Source organism: Rutilus rutilus (genome assembly GCF_951802725.1).
Source record: "Rutilus rutilus genome assembly, chromosome: 2".
NCBI lineage: Eukaryota > Metazoa > Chordata > Actinopteri > Cypriniformes > Leuciscidae > Rutilus > Rutilus rutilus.
Genome location: NC_140210.1, coordinates 52,396,871 through 52,413,468, shown reverse-complemented (window position 1 = coordinate 52,413,468; position 16,598 = coordinate 52,396,871). Strand labels below are relative to the sequence as shown.

Below are 16,598 nucleotides of genomic sequence, written 5' to 3'. Positions count from 1 at the left end.
AAAGGAAGAACTTTTGTAGGATTTGGAAGAATCTACAACATCTCAAAGATCAGCTCTGATGACAGTAAAACATACAAGTGCAAGTACAGAAATGAGCATGGAGAGAAATACTCTGATACTGTGACTTTAAACGTCATGTGTGAGTTAATGATCACCTACATATTATTAAAAAACTTCAAATTCATAATTTTCTAGTATTTGTTATACATTTTAATTTTTGTCTTTAGATCCTCCCAGGAGCATCTCGGTGTTGATGAGTGGATCTGGTGTAATAGTGGAGGGAGATTCAGTGACTCTGAACTGCATCAGTGACTCAAACCCTCCTGCAGAAATCAGCTGGTTTAAAGGAGGAACGATTGTAGGATCTGGAAGAATCTTCAACATCTCAAAGATCAGCTCTGATGACAGTGGAGAATACAAGTGCAAGTCCATCAATAAACATGGAGAGAAATACTCTGATGCTGTGACTTTAAACATCATGTGTGAGTTTATTATAAAACATTAGATGCTAATTCTCTGTTTTGATTAATTTGGTTCATATTTGTCATTTAAAAAATGTGGAAGAGGTCTTAAATAATTTGGTGATTGTTATTAGATCCTCCCAGGAGCGTCTCAGTGTTGATGAGTGGATCTGGTGTAATAATGGAGGGAGATTCAGTGACTCTGAACTGCATCAGTGACTCAAACCCTCCTGCTCTGAACTTCAGCTGGTTTAAGGAGAATGAAACCTCAGCTGTTGGATCTGGACAGAGTTTCAGTGCACTACAGAGTGGACGCTTCTACTGTCAGGCTCACAATCAACATGGATCTCAGAGATCAGACGGTGTAACTGTCACTGTTAAAGGTAGAGCGGCTCATATACTTACATTACTCTTTCTATAGTGACTCAAATGAATCTGTTCAGATGTTTTACTCTTTTGTCTCAGTTGCAGGACGTCTGGTGATATTATACATATCCATTGGAGGGGTTTGTGGAGCTGCAGTTATCATTACGATGTTAGTGATTTGGTAAGATGTGTGTCTGTGGTACTCTCTCGTGTGTGTGAATGAATGACTGAGTTAGAAAGTTGTGAATTCAGTGAGACGTCGTGATGAACATGAACTGAGGCAAAATTTCCCATCCTATCTTTCCACACTGACAGCTACTCAGTTAGTTATTGAAGAACGAGATCTGAAGCTCATTACTGCAGTAAATCCTGAAGATAGACCAAAATTTCATCGCATTCAAAGTGGAAGTGCCACGTCCTAGAGAAATACCATTGGTTCAAATCATATCTGTGTATTAATCATCAAATAGGTTCTGATTGGTTGTAATTGTTTCAAATCATTGTCTTTAAAGGGGAACCAGGAGGATGAAAAAGAGAAATGACACACAGGAATCTCAGGTGAGAAAAAATTATTTGTTTTTCAGTAGTTTACTAAATTCATTTGTAACTAAAAGTGAAAGTCTGAATTAGTGACTTTTTCTAGTGAGTTGTTTACAGACATTATTTATTTTCTCTTTATTCTGTTTTTTTCTTTAATGGCAAAGATTAATCATTCCAGACCTGATCATGACAAACGTGACGCTTATGATGTTGAATTGAGTGATCCTGTGTATGAGAATGTACTGGTAAGTGTTGTAAATGTTTCCTACAGAAGACTAAACTCTCTTCACCTTTAGCCAAAAGAAATTAAACGCTCAATGTCAGTGTGAACATATATATATTGACTAAGTATATGGGAATTTAAATAACACGCTCCTGTTTTTACTTTGTCTTCATTCATAAAGGCTGCTCATCTTGATGATTGTAAACCCGAACTGGACTCATCTCTGTATGAAAATCTTCGAGCAAGTAAGAATACCCACTAGATAGAGACAAAACGTACTCGGTTACCTAACGTAACCTCGGTTCTCTCTAGAAGAGGGAACGAGTATTGCGTAAGTTGCTTATGCTACGGGTAAAGTAATCTTTTCTCGAGATCTGAAGCCAAAAATTATCCTTAATTTTGTATTTATTGTCAACGCAGTGCGGCAGACAGCAGACCTTGGCAAGCTGTATAAGCGTGCTCATTGGCTAGCTTGTGGCAACTGCTGCAGCCTATCGGTGAGCCCGGCGTGGCGTCACAGCCCGCCAGAATGGGTGTGGCTTAGCATATAAAAGTGGGGCTCACAGGCTGGAAATCTGGTTTTCATTGAATGAAGCGAATAAGCTCGTGGCGCGAGCACGGCAGGTTACGCAAAACTCGTTCCCTCTTCTAGAGAGAACCAAGGTTACGTTAGGTAACCGAGTACTTTCTCTTACGAGAGGTTCTCTCGTATTGCGTAAGTTGCTTACGCTACGGGAACACCCTTGTCAACGCAGTGCGCGCCGAGCATCACTGCATGAGTCCCAGGGAAGCCCAGGGAACACATCATGCGATAACAGGCGGCCAGCAACGCGGGCCAGCACATGTCATAAGCACTTCATAGGGATACAGAGCAGTTCTGCCAGTCTGTGTATAATCATATGTAATACAGGCGGCCAGGTCTGCCGGTCTATGTATACATAAATGGAGTCTCACCCACTGTGCAGCTCAACCAGAGAGCTCATAGTCGCACGAGAGTGGCCTGCACACAAATGTTTGGGCAGGGCGTACACATCTCTAGACTGATAAAAGTTTAGCCTGCAAGGCGGGGACTTCTAGGTTATAAAACCTCACAAATGTAGAGGGGGAGGCCCAGCCCGCCACCATACAAATGTCGTGAATAGAACGACGAGGCCATGCCTCTAGTGGAGTGAGCTCTGATGCCCATAGGGCACTGCAGGTGTTTGGACACATAAGCTGCCGCGATAGCGTCCACTATCCATCTGGACAGGCTATGTTTCGAGGCGGCGAGACCCTTGGTGCGCCCACCAAACGAAACAAATAGCTGCTCAGAACGCCTGAAGGCGGCGGAGTGGGTGATGTAAGCTCTCAGCGCCCTGACGGGGCATAGGAGGCTATCACTGTCCTCGCTATCGGATGCTGGCAGAGCCGATAGGGAGATAATCTGCGCTCTAAAGGAAGTGCCAATCGCCTTGGGGATGTAACCATGCCTCGGTTTAAGGACTACTTTAGAGTCATTTGGTCTGAACTCGAGACACGTGGGGCTGACAGACAGCGCGTGTAGATCCCCCACTCGTTTTACTGATGACAGAGCGATCAGAAAAATGGTTTTGAGCGTGAGATATTTCAGATCCACGGAATCTATCGGTTCTAAGGGGAGAGCTTTCAGGGCCTCCAGGACCAAGGAAAGATCCCAAATAGGAACCGAAGGGGGCCACGGGGGGTTCATCCTCCTGGCTCCCCTAAGGAAGCGGATGATGAGCTCATTCTTTCCTATCGCCCAGCTGCGCGTCGGCTGAGCGAACGCTGCAATAGACGCAACATAGACTTTGAGCGTGGAAAGGGACCTGCCCTTTTCCAACAGCTCCTGAAAGAAAAAAAGCACCACGGAACCTCACACGTGCGTGGGTCCAGGCTCTTAGTAGCGCACCATTTGGAAAACATTGACCATTTAGATGCGCAGAGCCTTCTCGTTGAAGGAGCTCTAGCCTGTGTGATCGTGTTCACGACCCCTTCTGGCAAAGTAACGGGTATCCGTTGATTATCCACGCATGCAGAGACCAGCGCTCTGGATGGGGATGCCAAATCGATCCACCGGCCTGAGAGAGAAGATCTCTCCTCACCGGGATCGGCCATGGGGCTACGTGCGTCAGCCTCACCAGCTCTGGGTACCAGGTTTTTGGTTCTCCCATCGCGGGGCTATGAGAAGCACTGAGTGGCGCGTTTCCCTGATTCTCTTGATTACCTGTGGTAACAGGGAGATCGGAGGGAAAGCGTACAGCGGGCGGCTGGGCCAGGCTTGGGCCAGCGCGTCCTCGTTTTTCGAGAGATATCTCGGGCAGTGAGCGTTGTCTTTTGACGCAAAAAGGTCCGCTTTGCCGAAGAGGCGCCACAGTAACTGGACTGTTTGAGGGTGCAGAGACCATTCTCCCGGGGGAATGTTGTTCCTGGACAGCCTGTCTGGGCCGACATTTCTGGAGCCCGGTATATGCGAGGCTCTCAGCGAGCGCAGCGAGCGATGGGCCCACACGAGAAGGCGTTCTGTCAGTTTGCAGAGATTTCTGGATCTGACACCGCCCTGGTGATTCACGTAGGACACCACAGACATGTTGTCCGAGCGGACTAGAACATGGTGCCCTCATATGTGTGGGAGGAAGCGCTTCAGCGCGTTCTCGACCGCTATCATCTCCAGACAGTTTATGTGAAGGCGTTTCTCCAGGTTTGACCACAGGCCAAAAAACGGTTTGCCTTCGAAAAGAGCGCCCCAACCCAAGTTGGAAGCGTCCGTCAAAATAACTTTTCGGTGCGAGATAGCTCCCATTGTCACTCCCCGCTGGTACCAGTCGGCCACTATCCAGGGCTTCAGTGCTGAAACGCAGCTCTGAGTCACTCTGATCTGTAAGCGGCCGGACGCCCAGGCTCTGTGAGGCACTCGGGCGTTTAACCAGCGTTGCAGCGGGCGCATATGCAGTAGACCCAGCTGAAGCACTGCTGCAGCTGATGCCATACAACCCAGCATCCTCTGAAATGTTTTCAGAGGGGCGACGCTGCCTTTCTGGAAAGACGCGGCTAAGCGTTGACGACAGCCAGGCCGTCATTGCCACAGAGTCCAGTTCTATGCCCAGAAAAGAGGCTGACTGACTGGGCAGTAATGAGCTCTTGGTCCAGTTGACCGTGAGACCCAGGCTTTCCAGATGGTCAAGAAGCACTGTTCTGTGAGAAATAAGTTCTTCCTCTGACTGTGCTAGAATCAGCCAATCGTCCAAATAGTTCAATATCCGCATGCCCTGATTCCTCAGGGGAGCAAGAGCCGCGTCCATGCACTTTGTGAATGTACGGGGTGCTAAAGACAGGCCGAACGGCAGGGCGGTGTATTGATAAACCTGATAAAAAGCCTAAGGTTTTGCCACTGAGCCACAGGGGGAAAACACATAAGCTTTCGGTTAGCGCGAGCATATAAGAGAGCATCATCATGTTTTGTGTCGGCATTTGTTTGCAGGCGTGCGTGTATTATAACAGGCTCGTTTACTGCAATAGTAAAATTTCCAGCCGCCTAAACTTAAGAGGGGACTGAGAAATGTGTGAGAATTGGAGGTTGGTCCGGCCTCGGCGGGACTAAAAACACTCTCTCTCCTCTTTCGCCGGTGAGTGAGGCGCGCGCGCTGAACATTGCTCGTGACGTCCACTCTGACATCCCTTGTCAACGGTGCAATTTGCGCGGCTCAACAAAGGGAGAGAGCGGGAAGTGACGCGCCCGAAAGGGGGCGAGTAGCCAGAGAGCGTCATCATGTCTTGTGACGGCGTTTGCTTGCAGGCGTGCATGTATTATAACAGGCTCGTATACTGCGATACTGAAAATTCCAGTCGCCTGAACTTAAGAGGGGACTGAGAAATGTGTGAGAAATGGAGGTTGGTCTGGCCTCGGCGGGACTAAAACACTCTCTGTTCTCTTTCGCCGGTGAGTGACGCGCACGAACGGGGTAGCTCTCTTGTAACGTAAAGAGAGCTCCGTGACCGTCCGCTTCTGACATCCCTTGTGAGCGGCGCAGTATGCGCGGCTCGAACAGAGGGGGAGAGAGCGAGGAAGCTCGCTCCGAGACCGTCCGCTTCTGACATCCCTTGTGAACGGCGCAGTTTGCACGGCTCGAACAGAGGAGAGAGAGCAGGAAGTCGCGCGGGAGCGGGGTAGCTTTCTTGTAACGTAAAGAGAGCTCCGTGACCGTCCGCTTCTGACATCCCTTGTGAGCGGCGCAGTATGCGCGGCTCGAACAGAGGGAGAGAGAGCGAGGAAGCTCGCTCCGAGACCGTCTGCCTCTGACATCCCTTGTGAACGGCGCAGTTTGCGCGGCTCGAACAGAGGGAGAGAGAGCGGGAAGTCGTGCGAGGCATTTGAAACAACGCCTCGTAGAAATTTCTCTTTTAGAAGGAGAGTGTGTGTCGCAGCGGCGAACACACACAGCAGAAAAGGATATGTCGCCGGATAGCTCAACAGGTACGGATTGCTGAAGGCGGCGAAGACGGCCGGCTTTCTCAGACGCTTCCTAGGCTTGCTGGTTGCTTGCTTCAACGCCGGTGGCTTCTCAAGATCCAGCGATGCGTAGAGCTTCGCTGAAGAGATGAAAATCAGATTTCCAGCCTGTGAGCCCCACTTTTATACTCTAAGCCACACCCATTCTGGCGGGCTGTGACGCGTAGCGAAGCGCCCTCATTGGCGTGACGTCACGCCGGGCTCACTGATAGGCTCCAGCAGTTGCCGCAAGCCAGCCAATGAGCACGCTTATACAGCTTGCCAAGGTCTGCTGTCTGCCGCACTGCGTTGACAATAAATACAAAATTAAGGATCATTTTTGGCTTCAGATCTCGAGAAAAGATGACTTTACCCGTAGCGTAAGCAACTTACGCAATACGAGAGAACCTCTTGTAAGAGAACCCAATCTATTAGCCTTTCCTAATGACGCATGTTGTTGATGCTTTTATTGACATATTTCAATATTAATGTTTTCACTTTCTTTCTTTCTTATTCTTTTTTTCTTATTCAGACTAACAAGAAGAGGCTGTAGTCGTTTGGACAGTAAAAATTACAGCCTTTATGCATCTCTTTGTGGGAGGAGCCCTGAATGATTGACAGGAGTGTCATGATGACATGTGACTGAAGTAATCAGGCGATCATTTTATATATGGATGTGCGATAATGAAAGTAAACGCTTAATGAATTATGTAAAACTGTGTAATCACTAGGTTGTTTCTTTTTATGCTTTTTTATCATGTATATAGCTTACTTCATTGAGATTATTAATGTTTTTGACCATGAGTATCCGTATTGTTCATGTTTCCAATAAAAGGCAGAAAAAAATAAGGCTTTAGTGTAAAATTTCACACTTTTCTGTCATTCAATAAATCCAGAATAACATATAACAAGACCATTACACTTAGATATTGCTAGAGAGAAAAAAATAGATCACACTACATAAGATTATTAATATAAGGATTACTGCACAAAATTACACTCGCAATCTTGTTGTTGTTCGGAAAAACAACATTTCTATAAAAAAAAGTCCTTAATACACAGCAACTTATGTTTAAACTTATTCCTTCTACGAAGATGAAAACCATTCAAACAGAAACAAGTTGTGAGTGACTAAACGAAACACAGGCCACTCGAGCTCTACTTCGGGTTTTCAGTCTCCCGCTCGGAGCGATACTGCAGCCAGCCAGAGAAAACGCGGCCGTTAATAACAATAACTTTTGTTTTCTATAGTGCCTTTAAAGGAGCTTCTCAAAGCACTTACAGTATAAGAAAATACAAGTAAAGTAATAAACAAAATACAAATAAATCAAAAAAAAAAGCATAGGTGGATTAAATAAACAAGAAACCAGCAATGATTACTACAATCAACAATAACCTAACTTTCCTAACCAAACCTAACAAACCGTTTTTAAATGTGTTTTAAAAATTCCAAGAAAATAGCTTTTCTGCAGCTGAAAACAATAGCATGGGGCGCAATTTTGCAATATCTCTGAGATATAAAAAAAAAGAAGTCTTAACAACGTTTTGTACACGAGGGTCAAATGTTAATGGGGAATCAATGATAACTCCTAGATTCCTGAATTTCTTCTGAAACTCAAATACAGAACCATCAGAACCACAGAACCGACCAAACAGGCGCCTATAAAAGTCATGTCATAAAAGTCATAACATTTGTGAGTCATAAAAATTTTCAAAAATCAGATTGAAGTTGCTCAAAAAGATTACTAACAGAAAGATGGTTATGCAACTGTAAAGCTACAACTCATTGTAAAATTTTAGCCAGGAAAGGAAGATTTGACATAGGTCGACTAGTTATTTAAAGGCACACTAAGCAGTTTCCGTTTTTCTCAAACAGCGACCCCTAGAGTCGCTGTGGAGTACTTGTATTTAAAATTACTGTCGTAAATACCACTCATGCAGAGCTGTTGGTTTCTTTTCCTTGACTCTTCCGACCGTGCTTTCTTAATTTTCTTCGTTGACTCTGCCATCCCAGCTAGCAGGGAACGTTCTCAGAATGTTGGCTAACATTCCCTACAAGTTTTGGTTAATGTTTTAAAGAAAACATTTGAATGTAATGTTCAAAGAATGTTTTAAGGATGTTTTCTTATTCCAAATACTGTTTCTATAAGGTTAAATGTAAACTAAGATATAACGTTTTAACTGTAACATTTTGAGGATGTTTCGGGAATGTTGTTGAAATAAAAGATTATATAATGTTCCATAATAACAAATGAGGAACATTATCAAATCAACGTTCGCAAAATGTTTTGAGGATATCATTGAGGCCTGAGATGACGGAATGTACTTTATAAAAGGTTCTTGTAATGTGACGTGTTTACAAAGCTAGAACATTTTAAATGTAACATTTTGAGGATGTTTTTAGAGAAAGTTATCCTTCACAGCAAAAACTGTGTTAAATGAACTCTCCTGGGAGTTTATTTGACTCCACACTCAAAGGGTTAAAGTGTTAAAAAATGAGTGTTAAATGAATACTCAAGAGTGTTAAAATTAATGAGAGAATTAAGTTATTAATTGTGTGATGATCGACCATTACTGAAGACAACTGATGTTAACAAGCAGAATCACCAAAGGAGAAAATCTAATTTTAAGTTACCGTTATGGTGATCAGTGTTTGCTTTAGTTGGGCTCTTGACCCTTAAACTATTAACTTTAAATTTTGTTTGGTTATAACTGAATTAAGTTATAACTGACAGATGAACAAAGATAAAAGGTGGCTGAACCAGACTGGCTGAACACAAATACGCAATTCGCATAGGAAACACCAACTATCCCATGGCAAGACACTATATGGAACATCACAATAATGACCATTCCACCTTACAGGCCTGTGGGATTGACCACATTCCTTTGTCCTTAAGAAAAGGCAATAGACAAAGGCAGCTGAATCAACGGGAAGCTTTCTGGATATATCGCTTGCAGGCTACTAAATATCCAGGCTTGAATGAGGAACTTGACCTTAGTGTATATCTTTAGCCGCGTTTCCACCGAAATTACCCGGAACAATTTGTCCCAGGAACTTTTTTCCCAGGAACCTTTTTTGCCCCAGACCCATTGCTTTCTGCGTTTACACCGCGGTCTAAAGTACCGGGAAGGTAAACTGCGCGCAACTGCTCCTCCCAGTCTGCGACGGACAGTAATCATGGAGGAGATTCAAACTGTGCTGCAGTTATGTATTGGTTTACTAACGAGGTAATTAACAAAACAAAATAGACTAGCACTGACACTAAAGCGTGTTCAGAAAGCTCGTATGCGTATAAAATTAGACAACGTGTTATCAGTTATTGTGAGATGCCAGGGACGAACGCGCAAAAATTTCCTCTTTCGCAAATACTCTTGAAAAAAGCCTGAACCCCGTCTATCAATCATAAATAGTTACAGTCAAATAGTTGTTTGTTACTAACCTCAACGCGCTATTTCAATCCTGGTATAGTAAATTTATAACTTTAGAGTGCCTTGCTTTAGAGTGCCTAGATGATGTGTAAACATAATGACTTAATATTATAATAAAAGCTGTGGCAGAAAAGAGACGAGCACTGATACAGCGTGTTCAGTAAGCTCGTAATGCTTAGATATAAAATTTGTATGTTATCAGCTATTGCGGACAGACCGTGAGATGGCTGGGACGAACGCGCAGAAAGTTTCCTCTTCCACAAAATAAAGCCTGAAACTCGTCGTCAGTCCACCAGTTTTTTTTATTAAATTCCATATTTGCAGACAGACAACTCTTACTGCATGAAGCCACGACACGAAACGCAATAGATTTTTTTTAAAAGGGAGGTTAAAAATAAATAAAATGCTGCGTGGAGTCATTCAACCAAAATGCGGCGTGAACACAACCAATCAGCTTGTGCAGCGCGCAAGTCCCACCCCTGAAAGTTCCTGAACTTTGAAAAAGTACTACCTCGTGAGCAGGGACTATCGGAGGGGGAAATATTTACCCGGAACTTCATTTAGACCCTGGTTCCTGCGGTGTAAACACATCGAGTACCAGCCCAAAGTTCCTAGTTCCTGGGGAAAGTTCCTGCGGTGGAAACGCGGCTTTTGATGTTCTGTTGTCTTATGGTGGTTTGAAATTCATATACTATGCTTGTATTTTAACTTTTATGTGTCACCGTGTTGTCTACTGGTATGTTCCTTTCATGAAGTCATTTGTTGTGTGTACTTAATTGATTTGTTAAGAAGTGGAAATGATGACATCTGCTGTCTCTTGTATGTACTAACAATTGTAACCTGAGCACCTCAGTTGACAGATGGAGACTTCTGATTGGTGGACTGTTAGTTCATAAGAAACGTTGTTTGTTTGAGATCTGTTTAACTCCCAGAAGAAGGCATGTAGCCGAAACGCGTTGGAGTTTTTTAGAAGGTTAATTTGACCAAGCCATAATAATAAAGGCTTTTTAACTTTTTCAATTGAGAGTGCCTTGGAGTTCTTTTTTGATTTTTGGCATTTAGTTTCCCATCCAAAGAGCACCTCTATCTTAACCAAACTTTTGAGTCCAGGAAGCGCTCCTCTACCCCTCCTTTTTCAGTGATCATGTGGTGTTGGTTATGTTTTGACGTAAACATCATCATTTGTCCTGAATCACTAAACTCATTTACACTTAGTCATTTACAGACGCTTTTATCCAAAGCGACTTACAACAGAGGACTAAAGTTTAGAGAGTTAGGCTTTGCCTTGTTGATTGCAGCAGCCTGGTGATTTCATAGCATACGATTCATAGCATTTTCTGTAGAGTCCAAAATATTTATTAAAAGTTCTGTTCAAAATATTTTATTTAGACACACAGACATCAATATTCAGCCTGTGAATCTCAACAATGGTGACAATAATAAAGCATGTTGCAGTGCATTCTGGGTGCAACCAATCAAAACTCATTCATGGCTCCCATCATGCATTGCATTATGAATAAATTATGATCTGAATTGTCTTAGTAATTTCCTTTTCCTAATTAAATATTTCGTTAGTCACCATTGTTGAGATTCATACACTGATTCCTGATGTCTGTTTGTGCCAAAACAATTATTATTATTTTTTTTAAACAACTTTTAAGAAATCCTTCGGAATATATAGAAAATTCTGGTTCTTATGTTGTAGAATCACTGTGATGATGTAAACAACAATATAAATCTAAGTCTGAGATTAAGCTCTAAATGAGTTTTGTGATTCAGTTCAAATGATGATTATATTAGAATATAACCAACAAAATCTGATCATGTTTTCTCTTTGTTCATCCAGGAGTTATAACTCAGTTGCAACAGCCAAACAAAATCTAAAGTTAAAAATGTAAGGGTCAAGAGCCCAACTAAATCAAACACTGATCCCCATAATTGTGACTTAAAAATTGTGATTTTCTCCTTCAGTGATTCTGCTTGTTAACATCAGGTGTCTTTGCCGTCACTCGTCACTCTGGTCACTCAATGGTCACTCATCGCTCTATTAATCACTTAATTATCTCATTAACTTTTATCACTGGAGTTTTTGCTGTGTACCTTTTAGGAGAACATTCTGGGAACCAAAATAAAACTACCCACTGAAAACATTATTAGAACTTCATGGTAATGTTCTCAGAATGTTTTTAGAACAAAACATTTCTAGCTGGGATGATTCACGTCTAAAATGTGTACTAGTGTCTTCCATAGAGGCTGCTTCATATGTTGTTGATGTATGAGACGTCGTGCCGTAAAGCAAGTCGTGATTCTGGCGAGATTTGTCTGGGCGCCACCTCTCAAACCTGCATTGCTGGTTTTGCCAGCGGCGAAGTAGCAGTGCTTCGCCTGTGCTTCACCCCAATATAGTCCCAAGTCAATATCTGCCTAGGAAATCGCCTAGTCTTAATTTGCATTGCTATTTGTACTTGTTGTGAATACGCAGGCCACAAGAAGTAATTTTTTTCTTTTTTTTTTAATCACTTTTACTCATGACATGCTAGCTGGCAACAAAGGATTCCATTAATTATGCTAAGCTAAGCTAGCGGCGGCGCTGCCAAACTAAAACAATGCATGCACTGAGACAAAAATGCGTTTGCCCACCTATCTAAATGTAGGCAAGACAGTGAATAAGCCCTATTTCAAAAAACGGTGGAGTGTTCCTTTAAGGATTCATTAATTATGTTAAGCACTGCAGGGCACAAATGCTCAAAACAAGACTTAAACAAACCAATAGGAAGGGAATCAAGTATGCAAGTAGTAGCTTTCATATCTGAACTGTAACAAGTGAGGCAAAATCAGGTTGCACAAAATTCTGAAAACAGGGCACCCGAAAAACTTGCCGCACTCGCATTATAACTAAAGGAGAGGATTATTTTTGTTATAGCAAGGAGCAGAGCGAGTATACTTGATTTCACGGCCCTTGCGAGGAGCAAATAAATCCAGGTTTATAGCCAGTGCATTATTTAGCTGTGAGATGTCATCATCCAAGGGCGTTGAGCCCAATTCAGTAAGAGATGAGACAACAACAGTTGCATATACTGTCTGGTCAGTTGATTTCCACATTTAAACAAGCGCTTACAGCAGCAAACTATGGGATCCAGAATTTATTTGTGACATGGCCTTCCTCACAGATTAAATGACTGTGCATCTGAATTATCTGAACACACGGTTACAAGGTCGGTCTCAGACTTTTTCAGACCCCTATGCACATATGAACGCTTTTCAACGTAAACTTAACCCTTTTCACAGCGGATTTTCGTCCAATACGGCAAATTTGACACACTTTTCTGCCTGCGAGGAGATGTGCAAAGATGCTCCCAAATGCAAGATGTCTTTCGCCAAGTACAGAAAAGAAATTGAAAGTCTACAAGAGCAGTTCAGAATTCACTTCCAGGTCTTCCACATCATCCAGCCTTGCATGTGTCAGGGTATTGTAAACGTTGTGTTGTTCTATCCAGCCCACCAGGGGGACTCAAGGAGTACTGAATGCACAAGTTACACACGAGTAAGTGTGTTCCTGATGTAAACAAGCTGAATACAGTGTTGTTCCATGCATTAATGCCTTCTTGTTAATGCATACTAGAAAGCATAGACCTCTTCGCAGACCCTCTAAATGCAGCTGTCAGTGCGGAGCCTGAAGAGATGCAGCTAGAACACTGGTCACATCGGTTGTAAGTTTGCAGCTAAAACTCTACAAACTGGTTCCGGCAAGATGGCGGAGTGAATAGCCGCAACGTTACGAGCTCTCAGCATCAAACCGGATTTAAAGCACATATTGGCCGCCAGCCTCTGCAAATGCAGTTGAAATAATTTACAAGAAAAGATTAACACAAACTCTCAGCGAAAGACTAAACGAACACGACTATAATGCCTAGAACGTCCGGACAGAAGCGTCCTACCGATTCCATGTCCAACGAGGAGGGGGCTAGCTGCTTAGCTAGCGACCACGAGTATACCAACGACGGAATGGATTGCAACCAGCAAACAAGCCTCGAAGAAGAATTCCCGCCCTTGCCCATAACGCCAAGTAAGCCTCCGCTCCATAAGAAACCAACTTTTACTAGAGAAGCCGGGTTCGGCTCAGACAATGCAGTGCGCTCCTTGGCTGATCTTATTAACAACAGGAGCGACACCCTCGAAAAAATGGTGGAATCTGTACGCGGCGACATTAAAGTCTTAAATGCAAAGGTGGTTTACATTGAGAAGAGGGTGCAAAGGAACGAGGATTTAGAGTTCTCAACGGGTCGGGTCGGCCCGACAAACCCGACGGGACCCGCGGGTTCGGGCCGGGTTCGGGTCGAAAATATAATCAAATGACTCGGGTCGGGTCGGACCTCGGGCTTAATCTTTTCCGCTCAGTGAAAAAAAACAAAAACATTTATTAATCATCGCTGCTGTTCAACGTAAAGAAAGTCTGGCTGCTGCGTGCAACGTGCATTATGGAGAGGGGCGGGGGCAGACCTGACGCCGCTGCGTGCACGCCTTTAGCCTGGAGAGAAGAAGATGGAGTTGGTGAAAAGTAAACTTGCTGCAGGTGAATTCACCGTCGCTACTACAGCCTATTTAGATATTTTAAAGTTTATTGTTTCAGTTGTTTGTATTGTTTGTATTATTAAAAGGCGTGAACATTAAAGGTTGGTTTGAATTCCCGTCTGCTGGTCATGATAATACGTATTATCATACGTATGTGTATGAGAAAAAAAAAATCCGACACGCGTCGGGCCGCGGGCCGGGTTCGGGCAGATAATTATGTTGATGTGTCGGGTTAGATCGGGTCCGGGCTTTAAAAGCCACGGGCCGGGTCGGGTCGGGTTGTAATTTTCAGGCCCGTTGAGAACTCTACGAGGATTCTGCTTTGAAAACCATGAACCGGGTTAGTGAGCTGGAACGATACAACCGCCGGTGGAACCTGCGGCTCCAAGGGCTGACAGAGGACAGGGAGGAGGATGTGCGGGCTCGAGTGACCAGTGTTTGTCAGGCGATTCTACCGGAGGAAAAGGAAAGGCTCCCTGCTGCTATAGACGTCGCGCACCGGGCGGGAAAACTTCGACAAGATCAGACGAAACCTAGAGCCGTTGTCATGAGATTTATCTCTCGAAGATACAGGGATGCAGTTTGGAAAGCAGCAAAAAACAACTCTTATCTCCAAAACAACAGTCTTCGCTTCTCAGAGGACTTAACCCAAGAGGACAGAGAGAACAGACAAAAACTGTGGCCGCACATAAAGAAAGCTCGGGATGAAGGAAAAACGGCCTACTTCGTGGGAGGAAAAGGATTCGTGAACGGTTCGGAAATTCATCTGTGATCTGTCAAGCTTAGATCAGAAGGTTTGCCTAAGAAGTGCCTCGTGTTCAGGTCATTCCAGGATAATTACTCTGAATTGTTTTATCTCAGGTGAAAATTTTGTGTTACTTGGATAGCAGGTGAAGTACCTGCTGGTTAAAAAAAAAAAAAAAAAAAAAAGGTATAATGTTTACACGTTTCTTACGTCTACGGTTATATGATATAGCACATTATTCTTCATTTACGTGAGTGATGTCAAGGTTATATTATGGTGCTGAGTTATAATGCTAAATATGGTGCCGATCTCGACAGCCCACTGTTACTTCTCAACACTAGTAGTATTTAACCAAGGCTTATCTAAGTTTAAGTTCTTTATCTTTCATAGTTCTTATTTTTTGTCTTTATTAATGTTGTCAATTGTCTCACTAAATGCCAGGGGTCTCTGTAATAGTGTTAAGAGAAAAGCATTATTTTTGTTCGCAAAACAATTCAAATCAGACTTTATCTATTTTCAAGAATCTCACTCTAATGAGGACAATTCTACCTTTTTGAGGTCTCAATGGGGAAATACTATATGGCTCTCCCACGGAACAGAGCGTTCAGCTGGGGTAGCCTCTTTAAATAACAGGTTTAACGGAAATGTCTTGACCACACAATGTGACCCAGACGGTCACTTTATTTGCCAAGTTATTGAACACAATGACTCAACCTACTTAGTTTCTAATATTTATGGGTACAATACCAAGAAAGAAAATGTGAACCTTCTGTTGTCAATAGAAAACATTTTTACAGGTTGGTTGGTTAGATTCCCAAATGCGTTTATATTGTTAGGAGTTGATTTTAACATTATTCTAGACGGTTCTATAGATAAAAGTCCACCTTCTCAGCATAACAGTTCAGACTCATACTTGACTGACTGTATAAGAAGATTTAAACTGATTTATATATGGAGAGAGAAGAATCCTAATAGCAGATTGTATACCTGGAGCAATAAATCAGGCTCTAGGCAATCACGACTGGACTACACTGCAAAAACTCAAAATCTTGCCAAGTATATTTTTCTAATTTCTAGTCAAAATATCTCATCACACTTAATATAAGACAAAATCACCTAAAGACCAAGATTTAAGTGAGATAAAGGAGCTTGTTTTTAGACAGTGCATCTTGAATATCTTGTTAAGTGAATCTGTCTTGAAAATATCTTGTTTTGAGTCATATCTCAGATGAAACAAGCTTTTTTGACATGTCATAAGGTTTTTAAGCTGCTGTGTTATTTGTAAAAGATGAATCGTCTTGTTTCAAGAAATAGACTTGACTTGAATTGAGACAACAAATCTGCTTTATTGAAAACTGCAGGTCAACATACCCAACTCACAACAACTCACAATGCAGAGTACAGTGATACGTATAATATTTACGTATTGACAGCAAAAAAAACTTTTTTAATTTATTTACGTATAAACAACTTTACCGACGTACAAATTTGTACGTATTCCTATTTAACTTATGCATTCCTATTTAACTTATCCCCTTCCCAGTCACCCCCAATTTTGGCAAGTGCTGCATACATGAAATGCCCAAAATAAAAAGATTACTGCTCATAAGTAATTCTGAATAGAAACATAACACACATACATTTAGAAAGCCAACACTTGAGAGTTTATAGTTCAAGACTCAAAATTAACCAGACTGTTATTAATATTGAGATATATAAGCTCAAACATATTTTGAACTAAAATAATCTGGGATCACCAGTGATCCCTGACTG

General features: G+C 42.7%; 1 protein-coding gene and 1 long non-coding RNA gene across 2 annotated transcripts in view; both read left to right on the top strand.

Moving 5' to 3' along the window:
• LOC311279655 (B-cell receptor CD22-like) overlaps nt 1-16,598 on the top strand; it is a gene marked incomplete at its 5' end in the record, with an annotated part of 135,156 nt that overhangs the window by 80,215 nt on the left and 38,343 nt on the right. The window lies entirely within an intron of this gene.
• On the top strand, nt 1,531-6,696 carry LOC311284088. Its single transcript, XR_014626156.1, has 3 exons — nt 1,531-1,612; nt 1,772-1,835; nt 6,609-6,696. It is a non-coding gene; the product is annotated as an uncharacterized lncRNA (long non-coding RNA).